Source organism: Hyperolius riggenbachi, chromosome 12 (assembly GCF_040937935.1).
Source record: "Hyperolius riggenbachi isolate aHypRig1 chromosome 12, aHypRig1.pri, whole genome shotgun sequence".
NCBI classification, from domain to species: Eukaryota; Metazoa; Chordata; class Amphibia; order Anura; family Hyperoliidae; genus Hyperolius; species Hyperolius riggenbachi.
Window position 1 is genome coordinate 88,934,393 of NC_090657.1, and position 23,202 is coordinate 88,957,594.

At 36.7% G+C, this 23,202-nt stretch overlaps 8 non-coding genes across 8 annotated transcripts; all 8 read right to left on the minus strand.

The window, feature by feature from the left end:
* Window positions 1-5,015: 5,015 nt before the first annotated feature.
* Window positions 5,016-5,097, minus strand: TRNAL-AAG (transfer RNA leucine (anticodon AAG)). Its single transcript has one exon. It is a non-coding gene; the product is annotated as a tRNA-Leu (tRNA).
* Window positions 5,098-5,499: 402 nt separating this feature from the next.
* TRNAL-AAG (transfer RNA leucine (anticodon AAG)) lies at window positions 5,500-5,581 on the minus strand. The gene has a single exon. It is a non-coding gene; the product is annotated as a tRNA-Leu (tRNA).
* A 1,048-nt stretch (window positions 5,582-6,629) lies between these two features.
* TRNAL-UAG (transfer RNA leucine (anticodon UAG)) lies at window positions 6,630-6,711 on the minus strand. The gene has a single exon. It is a non-coding gene; the product is annotated as a tRNA-Leu (tRNA).
* Window positions 6,712-8,721: 2,010 nt separating this feature from the next.
* TRNAL-AAG (transfer RNA leucine (anticodon AAG)) lies at window positions 8,722-8,803 on the minus strand. Its single transcript has one exon. It is a non-coding gene; the product is annotated as a tRNA-Leu (tRNA).
* Window positions 8,804-9,191: 388 nt separating this feature from the next.
* Window positions 9,192-9,273, minus strand: TRNAL-AAG (transfer RNA leucine (anticodon AAG)). Its single transcript has one exon. It is a non-coding gene; the product is annotated as a tRNA-Leu (tRNA).
* Window positions 9,274-10,319: 1,046 nt separating this feature from the next.
* On the minus strand, window positions 10,320-10,401 carry TRNAL-UAG (transfer RNA leucine (anticodon UAG)). The gene has a single exon. It is a non-coding gene; the product is annotated as a tRNA-Leu (tRNA).
* Window positions 10,402-17,613: 7,212 nt separating this feature from the next.
* Window positions 17,614-17,695, minus strand: TRNAL-AAG (transfer RNA leucine (anticodon AAG)). Its single transcript has one exon. It is a non-coding gene; the product is annotated as a tRNA-Leu (tRNA).
* A 1,479-nt stretch (window positions 17,696-19,174) lies between these two features.
* Window positions 19,175-19,256, minus strand: TRNAL-AAG (transfer RNA leucine (anticodon AAG)). Its single transcript has one exon. It is a non-coding gene; the product is annotated as a tRNA-Leu (tRNA).
* Window positions 19,257-23,202: the final 3,946 nt, after the last annotated feature.

A 23,202-nucleotide genomic window follows, 5' to 3' on the forward strand; every position in this document is an offset into this window, starting at 1 on the left:
CAATTTTTAACGTTTTCACATTTTTTCACTTTTTCCACTTTTTCACCTTTTTTCGTTTTTTTCACCATTTTTCACTTTTTTCACCTTTATCACCTTTTTTCACCTTTTTTCACTTTTTCACTTTTTTTTCACTTTTTTCGCCGTTTTTCACTTTTTTCACCATTTTTCACGTTTTTCACCTTTTTTCACTTTTTTCACCATTTTTCACTTTTTCACCATTTTTCACGTTTTTCACCTTTTTTTCACTTTTTTCACCATTTTTCCCTTTTTCACCAATTTTTAACGTTTTCACATTTTTTCACCTTTTTTCCACTTTTTCACCTTTTTCACTTTTTTTCACCATTTTTCACCGTTTTTCACCTTTTTTCACCTTTTTCACCATTTTTTTACTTTTTCACCATTTTTCACGTTTTTCACCATTTTTCCACTTTTTCACTTTTTTTTCACTTTTTTCACCTTTTTTCAATTTTTCACCATTTTTCACGTTTTTCACCTTTTTTCACTTTTTAAACCATTTTCACTTTTTCACCATTTTTTACGTTTTTCACCTTTTTTCACTTTTTTCACCATTTTTCACTTTTTCACCATTTTTCACGTTTTTAACCTTTTTTCACTTGTTTCACCATTTTTCATTTTATTCACGTTTTTCACCTTTTTTCACCTTTTTCACCTTTTTTCACTTTTTCACCATTTTCATTTTTTTCACTTTTTTCACCTTTTTCACCTTTTTTCACCTTTTTTTAACCTTTTTTCACTTTTTCACTTTTTTCACCTTTTTTCACCATTTTTCACTTTTTCACCATTTTTCACGTTTTTCACCTTTTTTCACTTTTTTCACCATTTTCCACTTTTTCACCATTTTTCACGTTTTTAACCTTTTTTCACTTTTTTCACCATTTTTCACTTTATTCACGTTTTTCACCTTTTTTCACCTTTTTCACCTTTTTTCACTTTTTCACCATTTTTCATTTTTTTCACTTTTTTCACCTTTTTCACCTTTTTTCACCTTTTTTCACCTTTTTTCACTTTTTCACTTTTTTCACCTTTTTTCACCATTTTTCACTTTTTCACCATGGTGTGAAAGGATCAGTACCTTTGTCACCCAACATTAACATGCTTGGGCCTTGCATTCTCATTAACCCCTTATTATACATGAGAATGTCCTCTCTTCGTTCTCCTAGGACGGAATGGCAACCTAGGATCACCATCAGCACGGTACTCCTCATTATAAAAGCACCACCTTGGGAAAGAAAAGCATTAGCAATTTGCACTATGCTTTGCTCAGACAGTTTTTTTCGTCTCTTTCCGATTTCAGGAATCTCGTGGTTTAGTCTCTTTCCAATTTCAGGAATCTCGTGTTTTAGTCTCTTTCCGATTTCAGGAATCTCGTGTTTTAGTCTCTTTCCGATTTCAGGAATCTCGTGTTCCTCCAAGCTTAGATTGGCATCTGGAACCTTTCGCTTATCCGACTGACATCTCCATCTTTGCTGTCAGCACTGCAGCTGTCTCAATTCCATATTGCCAAACACCTGAAATCGAAATACAAACAAATCAATTCTTATTAATGATTTGGGATTCGCCCTGCGGCTTGTACTCTTTACACTTTAGATTGATCAATATATATCGTAATTGATCTCGTTGCTTTATGGTTCTCATGAACTCTGTTTACTCTTATTGGTAGATTGGAGTTAAACTTCACGCCCCTACCTCAGTACTATCCTCAGTACTTACCTGTTTAAAATATGCTCCCGCGGACTTCACCTTTGGAAGCTCGCTTCCCCGTTTGGAAGCTCTCACCTCATTGCAGCTCACTCCACATCCCCCCCTATCTGTCCATGCGCGGCCGTCGCATGCACAGATTACGGATGCCACACCTGTTGCTGCTTTGCAGGTGAGCCTGCAATGCTCTTACTCATTATCGCATTTACTTGTCTAGAACTTCATCGCGATACCAGCTCTGCTAGAAGTTCTGTGTGTTGTACCCTCTGATCAATGTTTGCCGTGCCACTACCCCCAGACTTCACAAAAAAAACGGCTGCCTCAATGTAGGAAGGAGCGCTTTGCACTTAAACTACACAGGGTGCAGGGCTAAGCATACCAGCGTCACATGCCTGTATGCAGATCCCTGAATGCCCACTTGGGAGGTAGTCACCTGGCAAACACCGTACTGATACACTGTCACTCTGTAAACGGCAATTCTATCATCTGTATAATTGCCCCATGAACTGCTGTCAGTCCTTGTTCTTTGTGCTACAATTGACAGGAGCTGGAAAAAACATATTTGACCAACCAAAAAAAAACCGCACAAAAAAACAGCCCAGCATAGACCTCTCAGTCAAGCTCTGGCCCTGTCCACGACAAAAACCGGAAAAAACGTTACCGCTCTGCATCAGCGGCGACGGAAACCCGTATTGGTCAACTCCCTTTTTTTCCACCTCCGGCACCCCCCTGATGCACTGTCCCCCCCTATACTCTATTGGGAACTCATGCTGCACCACCCATTAAGGTGCCCCACTTACAGGAAGAATCCCATAAGCAACACAGTACAGACACTTTCCTGACCTGCACTGCTACGTGTGTCCCTGCCCCTAGCTGGGACACTTTTCCTATCCGTGCTCCTGCTAATCATACAGTAATAGCTTGTTGCACGTATCCTGGCATTCCTCTCCACGGACTCAGGGAAAACCTCTGGGGAAATACTTTGAGACCCGAGACACACAGTAGCACGTCTCTGTATTTCTACCCCCCCTCCCTTTCAGCTGCTCTGCCCGGAGCCGCGAGCCCAGCCTGACGTGACGTGGATCCCCCCCAGCCCCTCCTCCCCCCCTGCCATGACGTGTGGGGGCCATGACTCTCGGGGGCGGGCTCTCTCCACTGCCGCCATTTTGAGTCCTGGACTGCCAGCTAAAATGGCTGCTCCCATAGCAGCCTCTCGTTTCCTATATCCTAGGAGAGAACACAAAATGCAAATAGAACATACATTTTTTATGCAGTTACACACAGATCAGCCTCCGCATTCCTTCACGTCTCAGCTGTAATCCGAACTGCAATCAGACATACGGATCCCCAGAGACGCGGGAATCTTTCTCACTCTAACACAGACATAACTAAGAACCGCCCGAGCGAGCTATACGACTCCAAACCACTTTAACTGTTTTAACTGTTAACATCCCAGCTAGAACATCAACACAATACAGACATTGACAAAACATGTTATCAGCAGCACCGACTGGAAATGCGAGAAATGTGCAGAACATCTCACAAACAGAAAGACACTCGCTTTCCTCTTCTCTCCCTTCTACTCAGCTATCTCTCTCTCTCTCTTCTCTCCCCTCCACCTGCTTGACAGCCGCCCCCCCTTATCTCTTCCGCGGGCAGCTCTCTGCTAAACGAAAACACAGCTGGCATCACTCCCAGTCTCTGGACGGGGAGAAAAAAAAACAAAACCAACACAGAAAAAGGAACAACACACAAAAAAAAATGAAGCACGCAGCCTCCCCGCTGCAATTAACACAGACTGTACACCTTAACACATCATTCTCTCCTTGTTATAACACCCAAATACAACACATATAATGCCATATAACAACGTAACAACGTAAATCAAACTTGCCTGAGCAGAGGACTTCGTAGGCCTGCCAATTCGCCCAGCTTGTGGCAACTTCACGAACCTTGAGTGGACCCCCTGGAATTACTGAGCCATCTCTGTGTACCCACACTGGCTCAGCGGATCGATCTCCAGCGGCAGCTGCCAGCCGGCCTCGGAGCTTCCAGTCACCTGCGACCCGGTTTTGGCTATGACTGATGTGCACTTTCAGTCAAAGTTTAACATCCACGCGGTTCGCCGCTGGTTTCCACGAATTGCAGCAGCCCGTCGTGTGCTTGCTTGGCTCACGCAATGCACACTCTCACACCAGCTTATCAGTATCAGCTTGATAAGCTTTACAGTCCGCGTCCGTCTATTCCGCTTGTTTTGCTGTGGAACATCTTGAAAACCTCTTCTTCGGCCCCGGCCCGTCTGCCTGTTTCACTAGGCAGGGAAGGGTTTCAGGCACCACTGTTATAAACTGTTCTTATCACCTTGCTTCGACACCATCGTCTCACAGACTGTGAGATCACTTGACTCTCCACACAGCAAACAGGATATAGACTTGCTCAGGCTTCTTTCAATGTTTCCGTCATTTATTCAAGTCACAGGAATACAGATAGATACATTCATCATATCCTAGCCATGCCAATCTTCATGTTGCGTTATAAGCTCATGATTAGACTCCCTCTTGAAGTCAATCAGGTACCTTCTTCCTAACTACGTTACCCTAAACTACATATGTACAGCATACATTATATCAGATTACAGAAAGGACGAACATGCTTAGGTCCCAGTCGGCCTTGCGAGCTAGTGCAGAAGGAAGAAGCAGAAGTGAGTTCTCCATTGCTTGCTCCAGCTTTAATACCGGCTAGGAAAGAGAAATATGACATCATCTTCGCCACCCCCTATATCAGTCTATTGGTGGACCCACTCATGGTGTCATCATACCCGCCTACTCGATTAATAATCGATGAGACATTTGACATACATGCAGGAATGTGAATATTTACAAAACATGACTGATGTTTATTGTTCCAGGCCCAGGTCAGGGAGACCTGCGGCCTTGATCAGAACAGCTTCTTGGTATGTTCTAGTTCTGCTGACAGAACTGCAGATTTTCTCTCTTCAGAGAAAATCCCCTTAAAGGGCAGGTCTGCTCATCAAGCCTTTTTGACTAACTCAGTCCAAATAACTGAGGCCTACTTAAATTATAACACATGTAAAGGTCTTAAGCCATTGTAAGCACTTTTTTTTCTAAACTGTATTCCTTTGTAGCGGTGAAAGAAAGTGTGGTGCTGGGAAAGCCTCATTCATGTTGTTGTGCAAGCTGATGGAGGAAAAGAGAAGTATTTGAGCTTTCTTGTTGTTGATGAAGGGACGTAGTAGATCCACAAGAGGCCTGCGAGGCAAGATAGAAGTTGTAGACTGGCAGTGGTGGGATTTGAACCCACGCCTCCGAGGAGACTGGAGCCTTAATCCAGCGCCTTAGACCGCTCTGCCACACTACCTTGCCGATATCGATTTTTTGTGTGCTTTTAAAATGAGGTGTGTATGAGTAGAATGTTGAGTGGTTCATTATTGTGCCATCAACAAGTAATCAACTGGGGACATGCTGCATGTATGCACCTATTCTCAATACCGCAGAAAGAGAAAACACTTGACAGTACTGGCTTTGGTTCTATGCCTCTGATGACAGCACCTAGGAAAGTGCAGGTAAAGCACTCTATGCCACAGCAGAATCAATGGATTAGTCTTCTCAAATGTAACCTTTTCTGACCAAGATAAGCTCCTCAAGTGGCCCTGATGTATAAGCTTGGACAAGTATTTGAGCAAGTGTTAAAGCCAGAGGAGCTGAGGCCTTATCTTTCCTACATAGTATATCCTTGTCAAGCAAGCGAGAAGTTAAAGGCTGGCAGTGGTGGGATTTGAACCCACGCCTCCGAGGAGACTGGAGCCTTAATCCAGCGCCTTAGACCGCTCGGCCACACTACCCTGCGGATGTCTACTCTTGCGTGCTTTAAGACACGTTTTTCAAGAGTCAAAGGTTAAGCGGTTAATTACTGTGCCATCAACAGGTTTATCATCTGGGGATATGCTGCATGTTGGCAGCCATTCTCAGTTCCATAAGGAAGAACGCATAACAGTACTGACTTTTGTTCCATTGCTCTGATACCACTGAGTGCAGCACCTACTGTCCGATCGCTTTTCCGATCGCTTTTCCGATCGAAAATCAGATCGGATATGCATTAAATTATCTATCGAACCAACTATCTGCCAAAAAATCTCATGGTGTATTCCCATCATGAGACCCTGGAGGAAGCCTTCAAATAATTTTTGCATCTCAAGGAAACCGACCTTACTGGGGCAAGTGGGGAAAATGCCAGGGAACCCCTGAAAAGTCCTGAAGGAAGCTTGGGCTTCCAGGGAACCCTGGTTGAGAAAACCTGCTTTGGCCTAGCGTACAATAAAAGACATCCTCTCGAACCCCTAACTGCCCATGTAGTTAATGTATCAGCTTTTATGCAAAAGTAATGTCACCTGTCTAAAAAAAATCACAATTGTCCACTTACGTACAATGTACAATGTAGCCCGTAGCACTGGAATAGATGCTATTGCACGTATACCTAAAATCCCATTCACCTACAATTGAGAGGAAACATTTGCCTACTATTGGGTAATAGGGGCAGATCTCACCTCAGTCATCTAAATGAGATCTTTGCCCTGTTTACTTTGTAGAGAGTCCTATCTGTTGCCACTGTTGCTGTCAAAAGGTCCTCCACAGCCAGGAGTTATGAGCTGTGGCACATTGTCAGAATCCAGTGGAAAAGTGCATGTAAAGGTCTTAAGCCATTGTAAGCACTTTTTTTTCTAAACTGTATTCCTTTGTAGCGGTGAAAGAAAGTGTGGTGCTGGGAAAGCCTCATTCATGTTGTTGTGCAAGCTGATGGAGGAAAAGAGAAGTATTTGAGCTTTTTTGTTGTTGATGAAGGGACGTAGGAGATCCACAACAGACCTGCAAGGCAAGATAGAAGTTGTAGACTGGCAGTGGTGGGATTTGAACCCACGCCTCCAAAGAGACTGGAGCCTAAATCCAGCGCCTTAGACCGCTCGGCCACACTACCTTCTTGATATCAATTTTTTGTGTGCTTTTAAAATGAGGTGTGTATGAGTGGAATGTTGAGTGGTTGATTATTGTGCCATCAACAAGTAATCAACTGGGGACATGCTGCATGTATGCACCTATTTTCATTACCGCGGAAAGAGAAAACACTTGACAGTACTGGCTTTCCACTTTTTCACCATTTTTCACTTTGTTCACCTTCTTCACTTTTTTCACCATTTTTTTACTTTTTCACCATTTTTCACGTTTTTCACCATTTTTCCACTTTTTCACTTTTTTCACTTTTTTCACCTTTTTTCAATTTTTCACAATTTTTCACGTTTTTAACCTTTTTTCACTTTTTAAACCATTTTCACTTTTTCACCATTTTTCACGTTTTTCACCTTCTTTCACTTTTTTCACCATTTTTCACTTTTCACCATTTTTCACGTTTTTCACCTTTTTTCACTTTTTTCACCATTTTTCACTTTTTTCACCATTTTTCACGGTTTTCACCATTTTTCACTTTATTCACGTTTTTCACCTTTTTTCATTTTTTTCACCGTTTTTCACTTTTTTCACCTTTTTCACCTTTTTTCACCTTTTTTCATTTTTTTTCACCTTTTTCACTTTTTTCACCTTTTTTCACCATTTTTCACTTTTTCACCATTTTTCAAGTTTTTCACCTTTTTTCACTTTTTTCACCATTTTTCACGTTTTCACCATTTTTCACCATTTTTCACTTTTTCACCATTTTTCACTTTTTTCACCGTTTTTCACCTTTTTTCCACTCTTTCACCATTTTTCAACTTTTTTCACTTTTTTCACCATTTTTTTACTTTTTCACCATTTTTCACGTTTTTCACCTTTTTTCACTTTTTAAACCATTTTTCACTTTTTCACCTTTTTTCACTTTTTTCACCATTTTTCACTTTTTCACCATTTTTCTCGTTTTTCACCTTTTTTCACTTTTTTATCCATTTTTCACTTTTTTCACCATTTTTCACCATTTTTCATTTTTTCACTGTTTTTCACCTTTTTTCACCTTTTTCACGTTTTTTCACTTTTTCACCATTTTTCATTTTTTTTCACCGTTTTCACTTTTTTCACCTTTTTCACCTTTTTTCACCTTTTTTCACCTTTTTTTCACCATTTTTCACTTTTTCACTTTTTTCACCTTTTTTCACCATTTTTTACTTTTTCACCATTTTTCACGTTTTTCACCTTTTTTCACTTTTTTCACCATTTTTCACTTTTTCACCATTTTTCTCGTTTTTCACCTTTTTTCACTTTTTTCACCATTTTTCACTTTTTCACCATTTTTCACGTTTTTCACCTTTTTTCACTTTTTTAACCGTTTTTCACTTTTTCACCATTTTTCACGGTTTTCACCATTTTTCACTTTTTTAACCATTTTTCACTTTTTCACCATTTTTCACGTTTTTTAACCTTTTTTCACTTTTTTCACCATTTTTCACTTTTTCACCATTTTCACGTTTTTCACCTTTTTTCACTTTTTTCACCATTTTTCACTTTTTCACCATTTTTCACGTTTTTTAACCTTTTTTCACTTTTTCACCATTTTTCACGGTTTTCACCATTTTTCACTTTTTTAACCATTTTTCACTTTTTCACCAATTGAGAGGAAACATTTGCCTACTATTGGGTAATAGGGGCAGATCTCACCTCAGTCATCTAAATGAGATCTTTGCCCTGTTTACTTTGTAGAAAGTCCTATCTGTTGCCACTGTTGCTGTCAAAAGGTCCTCCACAGCCAGGAGTTATGAGCTGTGGCACATTGTCAGAATCCAGTGGAAAAGTGCATGTAAAGGTCTTAAGCCATTGTAAGCACTTTTTTTTCTAAACTGTATTCCTTTGTAGCGGTGAAAGAAAGTGTGGTGCTGGGAAAGCCTCATTCATGTTGTTGTGCAAGCTGATGGAGGAAAAGAGAAGTATTTGAGCTTTCTTGTTGTTGATGAAGGGACGTAGTAGATCCACAAGAGGCCTGCGAGGCAAGATAGAAGTTGTAGACTGGCAGTGGTGGGATTTGAACCCACGCCTCCGAGGAGTCTGGAGCCTTAATCCAGCACCTTAGACCGCTCGGCCACACTACCTTGCCGATATCGATCTTTTGTGTGCTTTTAAAATGAGGTGTGTATGAGTGGAATGTTAAGTGGTTCATTATTGTGCCATCAACAAGTAATCAACTGGGGACATGCTGCATGTATGCACCTATTCTCAATACCGCAGAAAGAGAAAACACTTGACAGTACTGGCTTTGGTTCTATGCCTCTGATGACAGCACCTAGGAAAGTGCAGGTAAAGCACTCTATGCCACAGCAGAATCAATGGATGTAACCTTTTCTGACCAAGATAAGCTCCTCAAATGGCCCTGATGTATAAGCTTGGACAAGTATTTGAGCAAGTGTTAAAGCCAGAGGAGCTGAGGCCTTATCTTTCCTACATAGTATATCCTTGTCAAGCAAGCGAGAAGTTAAAGGCTGGCAGTGGTGGGATTTGAACCCACACCTCCGAGGAGACTGGAGCCTTAATCCAGCGCCTTAGACCGCTCGGCCACACTACCCTGCGGATGTCTACTCTTGCGTGCTTTAAGACACGTTTTTCAAGAGTCAAAGGTTAAGCGGTTAATTACTGTGCCATCAACAGGTTATCATCTGGGGATATGCTGCATGTTGGCAGCCATTCTCAGTTCCATAAGGAAGAACGCATAACAGTACTGACTTGTGTTTCATTGCTCTGATACCACTGAGTGCAGCACCTACTGTCCGATCGCTTTTCCGATCAATTTTCCGATCGAAAATCAGATCGGATATGCATTAAATTATCTATTGAACCAACTATCTGCCAAAAAATCTCATGGTGTATTCCCATCATGAGACCCTGGAGGAAGCCTTCAAATAATTTTTGCATCTCAAGGAAACCGACCTTACTGGGGCAAGTGGGGAAAATGCCAGGGAACCCCTGAAAAGTCCTGAAGGAAGCTTGGGCTTCCAGGGAACCCTGGTTGAGAAAACCTGCTTTGGCCTAGCGTACAATAAAAGACATCCTCTCGAACCCCTAACTGCCCACGTAGTTAATGTATCAGCTTTTATGCAAAAGTAATGTCACCTGTCTAAAAAAAGCACAATTGTCCACTTACGTACAATGTACAATGTAGCCCGTAGCACTGGAATAGATGCTATTGCACGTATACCTAAAATGCCATTCATCTACAATTGAGAGGAAACATTTGCCTACTATTGGGTAATAGGGGCAGCTCTCACCTCAGTCATCTAAATGAGATCTTTGCCCTGTTTACTTTGTAGAAAGTCCTATCTGTTGCCACTGTTGCTGTCAAAAGGTCCTCCACAGCCAGGAGTTATGAGCTGTGGCACATTGTCAGAATCCAGTGGAAAAGTGCATGTAAAGGTCTTAAGCCATTGTAAGCACTTTTTTTTCTAAACTGTATTCCTTTGTAGCGGTGAAAGAAAGTGTGGTGCTGGGAAAGCCTCATTCATGTTGTTGTGCAAGCTGATGGAGGAAAAGAGAAGTATTTGAGCTCTTTTGTTGTTGATGAAGGGATGTAGGAGATCCACAACAGACCTGCGAGGCAAGATAGAAGTTGTAGACTGGCAGTGGTGGGATTTGAACCCACGCCTCCAAAGAGACTGGAGCCTAAATCCAGCGCCTTAGACCGCTCGGCCACACTACCTTCTTGATATCAATTCTTTGTGTGCTTTTAAAATGAGGTGTGTATGAGTGGAATGTTGAGTGGTTGATATTTGTGCCATCAACAAGTAATCAACTGGGGACATGCTGCATGTATGCACCTATTCTCATTACCGCGGAAAGAGAAAACACTTGACAGTACTGGCTTTCCACTTTTTCACCATTTTTCACTTTGTTCACCTTCTTCACTTTTTTCACCATTTTTTTTACTTTTTCACCATTTTTCACGTTTTTCACCATTTTTCCACTTTTTCACTTTTTTCACTTTATTCACCTTTTTTCAATTTTTCACCATTTTTCACGTTTTTCACCTTTTTTCACTTTTTAAACCATTTTCACTTTTTCACCATTTTTCACGTTTTTCACCTTTTTTCACTTTTTTCACCATTTTTCACTTTTTCACCATTTTTCACTTTTTTCACCATTTTTCACGGTTTTCACCTTTTTTCACTTTTTTCACCATTTTTCACTTTTTCACCATTTTTCACGTTTTTCACCTTTTTCACTTTTTTCACCATTTTTCACTTTTTTCACCATTTTTCACGGTTTTCACCTTTTTTCACTTTTTTCACCATTTTTCACTTTTTCACCAATTTTCACGTTTTTCACCTTTTTTCACTTTTTTCACCATTTTTCACGGTTTTCACATTTTTTCACTTTTTTCAGCGTTTTTCACTTTTTTCACCATTTTTCACGTTTTCACCATTTTTCACCATTTTTAACTTTTTCACCATTTTTCACTTTTTTCACCGTTTTTCACCTTTTTTCACTTTTTTCACCGTTTTTCACCTTTTTTCCACTTTTTCACCATTTTTCAACTTTTTTCACTTTTTAATCCATTTTTCACTTTTTCACCTTTTTTCACTTTTTTCACCATTTTTCACTTTTTCACCATTTTTCACGTTTTTCACCTTTTTTCACTTTTTTCACCATTTTTCACTTTTTTCTCCATTTTTCACGGTTTTCACCATTTTTCATTTTTTTCACCGTTTTTCACCTTTTTTCACCTTTTTCACGTTTTTTCACTTTTTCACCATTTTTCATTTTTTTTCACCGTTTTTCACTTTTTTCACCTTTTTCACCTTTTTTCACCTTTATTCACGTTTTCACTTTTTCACCATTTTTCACGTTTTTCACCATTTTTCACGTTTTTCACCTTTTTTCACTTTTTTAACCATTTTTCAAGTTTTTCACCATTTTTCACTTTTTTAACCATTTTTCACTTTTTCACCATTTTTCACTTTTTTCACCTTTTTTCACTTTTTTCACCATTTTTCACTTTTTCACCATTTTTCACGTTTTTCACCTTTTTTCACCATTTTAACCGTTTTTTACTTTTTCACCATTTTTCACGGTTTTCACCATTTTTCACTTTTTTAACCATTTTTCACTTTTTTAACCATTTTTCACTTTTTCACCATTTTTCACGTTTTTCACTTTTTTCACCATTTTTCACTTTTTCACCATTTTTCACGTTTTTCACCATTTTTCACTTTATTCACGTTTTTCACCTTTTTTCACCTTTTTCACCATTTTCATTTTTTTTCACCGTTTTTAACTTTTTCACTTTTTTCACCTTTTTTCACCATTTTTCACTTTTTCACCATTTTTCACGTTTTTCACCTTTTTCCACTTTTTTCACCATTTTTCACTTTTTCACCATTTTTCACGGTTTTCACCTTTTTTTACTTTTTTAACCGTTTTTCACTTTTTCACCATTTTTCACGGTTTTCACTATTTTTCACTTTTTTAACCATTTTTCACTTTTTCACCATTTTTCACGTTTTTCACCTTTTTCACTTTTTTCACCATTTTTCACTTTTTTTAACATTTTTCACTTTTTTCACCTTTTTCACCTTTTTTCACCTTTATTCACGTTTTCACTTTTTTCACCTTTTTTCACCATTTTTCACTTTTTCACCATTTTTCACGTTTTTCACCTTTTTTCACCATTTTTCACTTTTTCACCATTTTTCACGGTTTTCACCTTTTTCACTTTTTTCACCATTTTTCACTTTTTTCACCATTTTCCACGGTTTTCACCTTTTTTCACTTTTTTCACCATTTTTCACTTTTTCACCATTTTTCACGTTTTTCACCTTTTTCACTTTTTTCACCATTTTTCACTTTTTTCACCATTTTTCACGGTTTTCACCTTTTTTCACCATTTTTCACTTTTTCACCAATTTTCACGTTTTTCACCTTTTTTCACTTTTTTCACCTTTTTCACTTTTTCAGCGTTTTTCACTTTTTTCACCATTTTTCACGTTTTCACCATTTTTCACCATTTTTAACTTTTTCACCATTTTTCACTTTTTTCACCGTTTTTCACCTTTTTTCCACTTTTTCACCATTTTTCAACTTTTTTCACTTTTTAATCCATTTTTCACTTTTTCACCTTTTTTTACTTTTTTCACCATTTTTCACTTTTTCACCATTTTTCACGTTTTTCACCTTTTTTCATTTTTTTCACCATTTTTCACTTTTTTCTCCATTTTTCACGGTTTTCACTTTTTCACCATTTTTCATTTTTTTTCACTTTTTTCACCTTTTTCACCTTTTTTCACCTTTATTCACTTTTTCACTTTTTTCACCTTTTTTCACCATTTTTCACTTTTTCACCATTTTTCACGTTTTTCACCATTTTTCACTTTTTCACCATTTTTCACGTTTTTCACCTTTTTTCACTTTTTTTAACCGTTTTTCACTTTTTCACCATTTTTCACTTTTTCACCATTTTTCACGGTTTTCACCTTTTTTCACTTTTTTCACAATTTTTCACTTTTTCACCAATTTTCACGTTTTTCACCTTTTTTCACTTTTTTCACCTTTTTCACTTTTTTCAGCGTTTTTCACTTTTTTCACCATTTTTCACGTTTTCACCTTTTTTTTTCACCTTTTTCACCTTTTTTCACCTTTATTCACTTTTTCACTTTTTTCACCTTTTTTCACCATTTTTCACTTTTTCACCATTTTTCACGTTTTTCACCATTTTTCACTTTTTCACCATTTTTCACGTTTTTCACCTTTTTTCACTTTTTTTAACCGTTTTTCACTTTTATCACCATTTTTCACTTTTTCACCATTTTTCACGGTTTTCACCTTTTTTCACTTTTTTCACAATTTTTCACTTTTTCACCAATTTTCACGTTTTTCACCTTTTTTCACTTTTTTCACCTTTTTCACTTTTTTCACCATTTTTCACTTTTTTCTCCATTTTTCACGGTTTTCACCATTTTTCATTTTTTTCACCGTTTTTCACCTTTTTTCACCTTTTTCACGTTTTTCACTTTTTCACCATTTTTCATTTTTTTTCACCGTTTTTCACTTTTTTCACCTTTTTCACCTTTTTTCACCTTTATTCACTTTTTCACTTTTTTCACCTTTTTTCACCATTTTTCACTTTTTCACCATTTTTCACGTTTTTCACCATTTTTCACTTTTTCACCATTTTTCACTTTTTCACCATTTTTCACGGTTTTCACCTTTTTTTACTTTTTTAACCGTTTTTCACTTTTTCACCATTTTTCACGGTTTTCACTATTTTTCACTTTTTTAACCATTTTTCACTTTTTCACCATTTTTCACGTTTTTCACCTTTTTCACTTTTTTCACCATTTTTCACTTTTTTTAACATTTTTCACTTTTTTCACCTTTTTCACCTTTTTTCACCTTTATTCACGTTTTCACTTTTTTCACCTTTTTTCACCATTTTTCACTTTTTCACCATTTTTCACGTTTTTCACCTTTTTTCACCATTTTTCACTTTTTCACCATTTTTCACGGTTTTCACCTTTTTCACTTTTTTCACCATTTTTCACTTTTTTCACCATTTTCCACGGTTTTCACCTTTTTTCACTTTTTTCACTTTTTAATCCATTTTTCACTTTTTCACCTTTTTTTACTTTTTTCACCATTTTTCACTTTTTCACCATTTTTCACGTTTTTCACCTTTTTTCATTTTTTTCACCATTTTTCACTTTTTTCTCCATTTTTCACGGTTTTCACTTTTTCACCATTTTTCATTTTTTTTCACTTTTTTCACCTTTTTCACCTTTTTTCACCTTTATTCACTTTTTCACTTTTTTCACCTTTTTTCACCATTTTTCACTTTTTCACCATTTTTCACGTTTTTCACCATTTTTCACTTTTTCACCATTTTTCACGTTTTTCACCTTTTTTCACTTTTTTTAACCGTTTTTCACTTTTTCACCATTTTTCACTTTTTCACCATTTTTCACGGTTTTCACCTTTTTTCACTTTTTTCACAATTTTTCACTTTTTCACCAATTTTCACGTTTTTCACCTTTTTTCACTTTTTTCACCTTTTTCACTTTTTTCAGCGTTTTTCACTTTTTTCACCATTTTTCACGTTTTCACCTTTTTTTTTCACCTTTTTCACCTTTTTTCACCTTTATTCACTTTTTCACTTTTTTCACCTTTTTTCACCATTTTTCACTTTTTCACCATTTTTCACGTTTTTCACCATTTTTCACTTTTTCACCATTTTTCACGTTTTTCACCTTTTTTCACTTTTTTTAACCGTTTTTCACTTTTATCACCATTTTTCACTTTTTCACCATTTTTCACGGTTTTCACCTTTTTTCACTTTTTTCACAATTTTTCACTTTTTCACCAATTTTCACGTTTTTCACCTTTTTTCACTTTTTTCACCTTTTTCACTTTTTTCACCATTTTTCACTTTTTTCTCCATTTTTCACGGTTTTCACCATTTTTCATTTTTTTCACCGTTTTTCACCTTTTTTCACCTTTTTCACGTTTTTCACTTTTTCACCATTTTTCATTTTTTTTCACCGTTTTTCACTTTTTTCACCTTTTTCACCTTTTTTCACCTTTATTCACTTTTTCACTTTTTTCACCTTTTTTCACCATTTTTCACTTTTTCACCATTTTTCACGTTTTTCACCATTTTTCACTTTTTCACCATTTTTCACTTTTTCACCATTTTTCACGGTTTTCACCTTTTTTTACTTTTTTAACCGTTTTTCACTTTTTCACCATTTTTCACGGTTTTCACTATTTTTCACTTTTTTAACCATTTTTCACTTTTTCACCATTTTTCACGTTTTTCACCTTTTTCACTTTTTTCACCATTTTTCACTTTTTTTAACATTTTTCACTTTTTTCACCTTTTTCACCTTTTTTCACCTTTATTCACGTTTTCACTTTTTTCACCTTTTTTCACCATTTTTCACTTTTTCACCATTTTTCACGTTTTTCACCTTTTTTCACCATTTTTCACTTTTTCACCATTTTTCACGGTTTTCACCTTTTTCACTTTTTTCACCATTTTTCACTTTTTTCACCATTTTCCACGGTTTTCACCTTTTTTCACTTTTTTCACCATTTTTCACTTTTTCACCATTTTTCACGTTTTTCACCTTTTTCACTTTTTTCACCATTTTTCACTTTTTTCACCATTTTTCACGGTTTTCACCTTTTTTCACCATTTTTCACTTTTTCACCAATTTTCACGTTTTTCACCTTTTTTCACTTTTTTCACCTTTTTCACTTTTTCAGCGTTTTTCACTTTTTTCACCATTTTTCACGTTTTCACCATTTTTCACCATTTTTAACTTTTTCACCATTTTTCACTTTTTTCACCGTTTTTCACCTTTTTTCCACTTTTTCACCATTTTTCAACTTTTTTCACTTTTTAATCCATTTTTCACTTTTTCACCTTTTTTTACTTTTTTCACCATTTTTCACTTTTTCACCATTTTTCACGTTTTTCACCTTTTTTCATTTTTTTCACCATTTTTCACTTTTTTCTCCATTTTTCACGGTTTTCACTTTTTCACCATTTTTCATTTTTTTTCACTTTTTTCACCTTTTTCACCTTTTTTCACCTTTATTCACTTTTTCACTTTTTTCACCTTTTTTCACCATTTTTCACTTTTTCACCATTTTTCACGTTTTTCACCATTTTTCACTTTTTCACCATTTTTCACGTTTTTCACCTTTTTTCACTTTTTTCACCATCTTTCACTTTTTCACCATTTTTCACGTTTTTCACCATTTTTCACGTTTTTCACCTTTTTTCACTTTTTTCACCATTTTTCACGTTTTTCACCTTTTTTCACTTTTTTCACCATTTTTCACTTTTTTAACCATTTTTCACTTTTTCACCATTTTTCACGTTTTTCACCTTTTTTCACTTTTTCACCATTTTTCACTTTTTTCACCTTTTTCACGTTTTTCCACCATTTTTCACTTTTTCACCATTTTTCACGTTTTTCACCTTTTTTCACTTTTTTTAACCGTTTTTCACTTTTTCACCATTTTTCACTTTTTCACCATTTTTAACGTTTTTCACCTTTTTTACTTTTTTCACCATTTTTCACTTTTTCACCATTTTTCACGTTTTTCACCTTTTTTCACTTTTTTCACCATTTTCACTTTTTCACCATTTTTCACCTTTTTCACTTTTTTCACCATTTTTTACTTTTTCACCATTTTTCACGTTTTTCATAATTTTTCCACTTTTTCACTTTTTTCACTTTTCAAACCATTTTTCACTTTTCACCATTTTTCACGTTTTTCACCTTTTTTCACTTTTTTCACCATCTTTCACTTTTTCACCATTTTTCACGTTTTTCACCATTTTTCACGTTTTTCACCTTTTTTCACTTTTTTCACCATTTTTCACGTTTTTCACCTTTTTTCACTTTTTTAACCATTTTTCACTTTTTCACCATTTTTCACGTTTTTCACCTTTTTTCACTTTTTCACCATTTTTCACCATTTTTCACTTTTTCACCATTTTTCACGGTTTTCACCTTTTTTCACCATTTTAACCGTTTTTCACTTTTTTAACCATTTTTCACTTTTTTCACCATTTTTCACTTTTTTCACCATTTTTCACTTTTTCACCATTTTTCACGGTTTTCACCATTTTTCACTTTATTCACGTTTTTCACCTTTACAGTACTGGCTTTGGTTCTATGCCTCTGGTGACAGCACCTAGGAAAGTGCAGGTAAAGCACTCTATGCCACAGCAGAATCAATGGATTAGTCTTCTCAAATGTAACCTTTTCTGACCAAGATAAGCTCCTCAAGTGGCCCTGATGTATAAGCTTGGACAAGTATTTGAGCAAGTGTTAAAGCCAGAGGAGCTGAGGCCTTATCTTTCCTACATAGTATATCCTTGTCAAGCAAGCAAGAAGTTAAAGGCTGGCAGTGGTGGGATTTGAACCCACGCCTCCGAGGAGACTGGAGCCTTAATCCAGCGCCTTAGACCGCTCGGCCACACTACCCTGCGGATGTCTACTCTTGCGTGCTTTAAGACACGTTTTTCAAGATTCAAAGGTTAAGCGGTTAATTACTGTGCCATCAACAGGTTATCATCTGTGGATATGCTGCATGTTGGCAGCCATTCTCAGTTCCATAAGGAAGAACGCATAACAGTACTGACTTGTGTTCCATTGCTCTGATACCACTGAGTGCAGCACCTACTGTCCGATCGCTTTTCCGATAAATTTTCCGATCGAAAATCAGATCGGATATGCATTAAATTATCTATTGAACCAACTATCTGCCAAAAAATCTCATGGTGTATTCCCATCATGAGACCCTGGAGGAAGCCTTCAAATAATTTTTGCATCTCAAGGAAACTGACCTTACTGGGGCAAGTGGGGAAAATGCCAGGGAACCCCTGAAAAGTCCTGAAGGAAGCTTGGGCTTCCAGGGAACCCTGGTTGAGAAAACCTGCTTTGGCCTAGCGTACAATAAAAGACATCCTCTCGAACCCCTAACTGCCCACGTAGTTAATGTATCAGCTTTTATGCAAAAGTAATGTCACCTGTCTAAAAAAATCACAATTGTCCACTTACGTACAATGTACAATGTAGCCCGTAGCACTGGAATAGATGCTATTGCACGTATACCTAAGGGCTCGTTCCCACTATCGCGAATCTGCATGCGTCCAACGCATGCAGATCCGCACATGTAATGCAAGTGGATGGGCCTGTTTCCACTGTAGCGTTGTTGAGGTGCGTTTTTTTCAGCGTGAAAAAAACGCACAAAAGAGCCAACGATTTCGCCTGCGTCGGGAATCCGTGCGAATCGCCGCTAATGTATTTAATAGTAAAAACGCATGCGTTTGTTACATGCGTTTTTACCCGCGATTTCGCGTGCGATTTCGCACCTTTTTCAATTTTATTTAGCCCTGGCAGTGTCATGGTTAATTTCGCATGGCACCCTGCCATGCGAAATCGCATGCGAAATCGCGGGTAAAAACGCATGCGGAAACTCATCCGCATGCGTTTTTACAAGCGTCGGAATGCGGCCGAAATCGCGTCGCAACAGTGGGAACGAGCCCTAAAGTCCCATTCACCTACAATTGAGAGGAAACAGTTGCCTACTATTGGGTAATAGGGGCAGATCTCACCTCAGTCATCTAAATGAGATCTTTGCCCTGTTTACTTTGTAGAAAGTCCTATCTGTTGCCACTGTTGCTGTCAAAAGGTCCTCCACAGCCAGGAGTTATGAGCTGTGGCACATTGTCAGAATCCAGTGGAAAAGTGCATGTAAAGGTCTTAAGCCATTGTAAGCACTTTTTTTTCTAAACTGTATTCCTTTGTAGCGGTGAAAGAAAGTGTGGTGCTGGGAAAGCCTCATTCATGTTGTTGTGCAAGCTGATGGAGGAAAAGAGAAGTATTTGAGCTTTCTTGTTGTTGATGAAGGGACGTAGTAGATCCACAAGAGGCCTGCGAGGCAAGATAGAAGTTGTAGACTGGCAGTGGTGGGATTTGAACCCACGCCTCCGAGGAGACTGGAGCCTTAATCCAGCGCCTTAGACCGCTCGGCCACACTACCCTGCGGATGTCTACTCTTGCGTGCTTTAAGACACGTTTTTCAAGAGTCAAAGGTTAAGCGGTTAATTACTGTGCCATCAACAGGTTTATCATCTGGGGATATGCTGCATGTTGGCAGCCATTCTCAGTTCCATAAGGAAGAACGCATAACAGTACTGACTTTTGTTCCATTGCTCTGATACCACTGAGTGCAGCACCTACTGTCCGATCGCTTTTCCGATCGCTTTTCCGATCGAAAATCAGATCGGATATGCATTAAATTATCTATCGAACCAACTATCTGCCAAAAAATCTCATGGTGTATTCCCATCATGAGACCCTGGAGGAAGCCTTCAAATAATTTTTGCATCTCAAGGAAACCGACCTTACTGGGGCAAGTGGGGAAAATGCCAGGGAACCCCTGAAAAGTCCTGAAGGAAGCTTGGGCTTCCAGGGAACCCTGGTTGAGAAAACCTGCTTTGGCCTAGCGTACAATAAAAGACATCCTCTCGAACCCCTAACTGCCCACGTAGTTAATGTATCAGCTTTTATGCAAAAGTAATGTCACCTGTCTAAAAAAATCACAATTGTCCACTTACGTACAATGTACAATGTAGCCCGTAGCACTGGAATAGATGCTATTGCACGTATACCTAAAATCCCATTCACCTACAATTGAGAGGAAACATTTGCCTACTATTGGGTAATAGGGGCAGATCTCACCTCAGTCATCTAAATGAGATCTTTGCCCTGTTTACTTTGTAGAGAGTCCTATCTGTTGCCACTGTTGCTGTCAAAAGGTCCTCCACAGCCAGGAGTTATGAGCTGTGGCACATTGTCAGAATCCAGTGGAAAAGTGCATGTAAAGGTCTTAAGCCATTGTAAGCACTTTTTTTTCTAAACTGTATTCCTTTGTAGCGGTGAAAGAAAGTGTGGTGCTGGGAAAGCCTCATTCATGTTGTTGTGCAAGCTGATGGAGGAAAAGAGAAGTATTTGAGCTTTTTTGTTGTTGATGAAGGGACGTAGGAGATCCACAACAGACCTGCGAGGCAAGATAGAAGTTGTAGACTGGTAGTGGTGGGATTTGAACCCACGCCTCCAAAGAGACTGGAGCCTAAATCCTCGGCCACACTACCTTCTTGATATCAATTTTTTGTGTGCTTTTAAAATGAGGTGTGTATGAGTGGAATGTTGAGTGGTTCATTATTGTGCCATCAACAAGTAATCAACTGGGGACATGCTGCATGTATGCACCTATTCTCATTACCGCGGAAAGAGAAAACACTTGACAGTACTGGCTTTCCACTTTTTCACCATTTTTCACTTTGTTCACCTTCTTCACTTTTTTCACCATTTTTTTACTTTTTCACCATTTTTCACGTTTTTCACCATTTTTCCACTTTTTCACTTTTTTTCACTTTTTTCACCTTTTTTCAATTTTTCACCATTTTTCACGTTTTCACCTTTTTTCACTTTTTAAACCATTTTCACTTTTTCACCATTTTTCACGTTTTTCACCTTTTTTCACTTTTTTCACCATTTTTCACTTTTTTACCATTTTTCACGTTTTTCACCTTTTTTCACTTTTTTCACCATTTTTCACTTTTTTCACCATTTTTCACGGTTTTCACCATTTTTCACTTTATTCACGTTTTTCACCTTTTTTCACCTTTTTCACCTTTTTTCACTTTTTCACCATTTTTCATTTTTTTCACCGTTTTTCACTTTTTTCACCTTTTTCACCTTTTTTCACCTTTATTCACGTTTTCACTTTTTTCACCTTTTTTCACCATTTTTCACTTTTTCACCATTTTTCACGTTTTTCACCTTTTTTCACCATTTTTCACTTTTTCACCATTTTTCACGTTTTTCACCTTTTTTCACTTTTTTCACCATTTTTCACTTTTTCACCATTTTTCACGTTTTTCACCATTTTTCACTTTTTCACCATTTTTCACTTTTTCACCATTTTTCACGATTTTCACCTTTTTTCACTTTTTTCACCATTTTTCACGTTTTTCACCTTTTTTCACTTTTTTCACCATTTTTCACTTTTTTAACCATTTTTCACTTTTTCACCATTTTTCACGTTTTTCACCTTTTTTCACCATTTTAACCGTTTTTCACTTTTTCACCATTTTTCACGGTTTTCACCATTTTTCACTTTTTTCACCATTTTTCACGGTTTTCACCATTTTTCATTTTTTTCACCGTTTTTCACCTTTTTTCACTTTTTTCACCGTTTTTCACCTTTTTTCCACTTTTTCACCATTTTTCAACTTTTTTCACTTTTTAATCCATTTTTCACTTTTTCACCTTTTTTCACCATTTTTCACTTTTTCACCATTTTTCACGGTTTTCACCTTTTTTCACTTTTTTCACCATTTTTCACTTTTTTCTCCATTTTTCACGGTTTTCACCATTTTTCATTTTTTTCACCGTTTTTCACTTTTTTCACCTTTTTCACCTTTATTCACGTTTTCACTTTTTTCACCTTTTTTCACCATTTTTCACTTTTTCACCATTTTTCACGTTTTTCACCTTTTTTCATTTTTTTCACCATTTTTCACTTTTTCACCATTTTTCACGTTTTTCACCTTTTTTCACTTTTTTCACCATTTTTCACTTTTTTCACCATTTTTCACGGTTTTCACCATTTTTCACTTTATTCACGTTTTTCACCTTTTCTCACCTTTTTAACCTTTTTTCACTTTTTCACCATTTTTCATTTTTTTTCCACCGTTTTTCACTTTTTTCACCTTTTTCACCTTTTTCACCTTTTTTCACCTTTTTTCACCATTTTTCACTTTTTCACCATTTTTCACGTTTTTCACCATTTTTCACGTTTTTCACCTTTTTTCACTTTTTTCACCATTTTTCACGTTTTTCACCTTTTTTCACTTTTTTCACCATTTTTCACTTTTTTAACCATTTTTCACTTTTTCACCATTTTTCACGTTTTTCACCTTTTTTCACTTTTTTCACCATTTTTCACTTTTTCACCATTTTTCACGTTTTTCACCTTTTTTCACCATTTTAACCGTTTTTCACTTTTTCACCATTTTTCACGGTTTTCACCATTTTTCACTTTTTTCACCATTTTTCACGGTTTTCACCATTTTTCACTTTATTCACGTTATTCACCTTTTTTCTTCTTTTTAACCTTTTTTCACTTTTTCACCATTTTTCATTTTTTTTCCACCGTTTTTCACTTTTTTCACCTTTTTCACCTTTTTTCACCTTTTTTCACCATTTTTCACTTTTTCACCATTTTTCACGTTTTTCACCATTTTTCACGTTTTTCACCTTTTTTCACTTTTTTAACCATTTTTCACGTTTTTCACCATTTTTCACTTTTTTAACCATTTTTCACTTTTTCACCATTTTTCACGTTTTTCACCTTTTTTCACCATTTTAACCGTTTTTCACTTTTTCACCATTTTTCACGGTTTTCACCATTTTCACTTTTTTAACCATTTTTCACTTTTTTAACCATTTTTCACTTTTTCACCATTTTTCACGTTTTTTCACTTTTTTCACCATTTTTCACTTTTCACCATTTTTCACGTTTTTCACCATTTTTCACTTTATTCACGTTTTTCACCTTTTTTCACCTTTTTCACCATTTTCATTTTTTTTCACCGTTTTTCACTTTTTTTCACCGTTTTTCACTTTTTTCACATTTTTCACCTTTTTCACCTTTTTTAACTTTTTCACGTTTTTCACCTTTTTCCACTTTTTTCACCATTTTTCACTTTTTCACCATTTTTCACGGTTTTCACCTTTTTTCACTTTTTTAACCGTTTTTCACTTTTTCACCATTTTTCACGGTTTTCACTATTTTTCACTTTTTTAACCATTTTTCACTTTTTCACCATTTTTCACGTTTTTTATCCTTTTTCACTTTTTTCACCATTTTTCACTTTTTTCAACATTTTTCACGGTTTTCACCATTTTTCACTTTATTC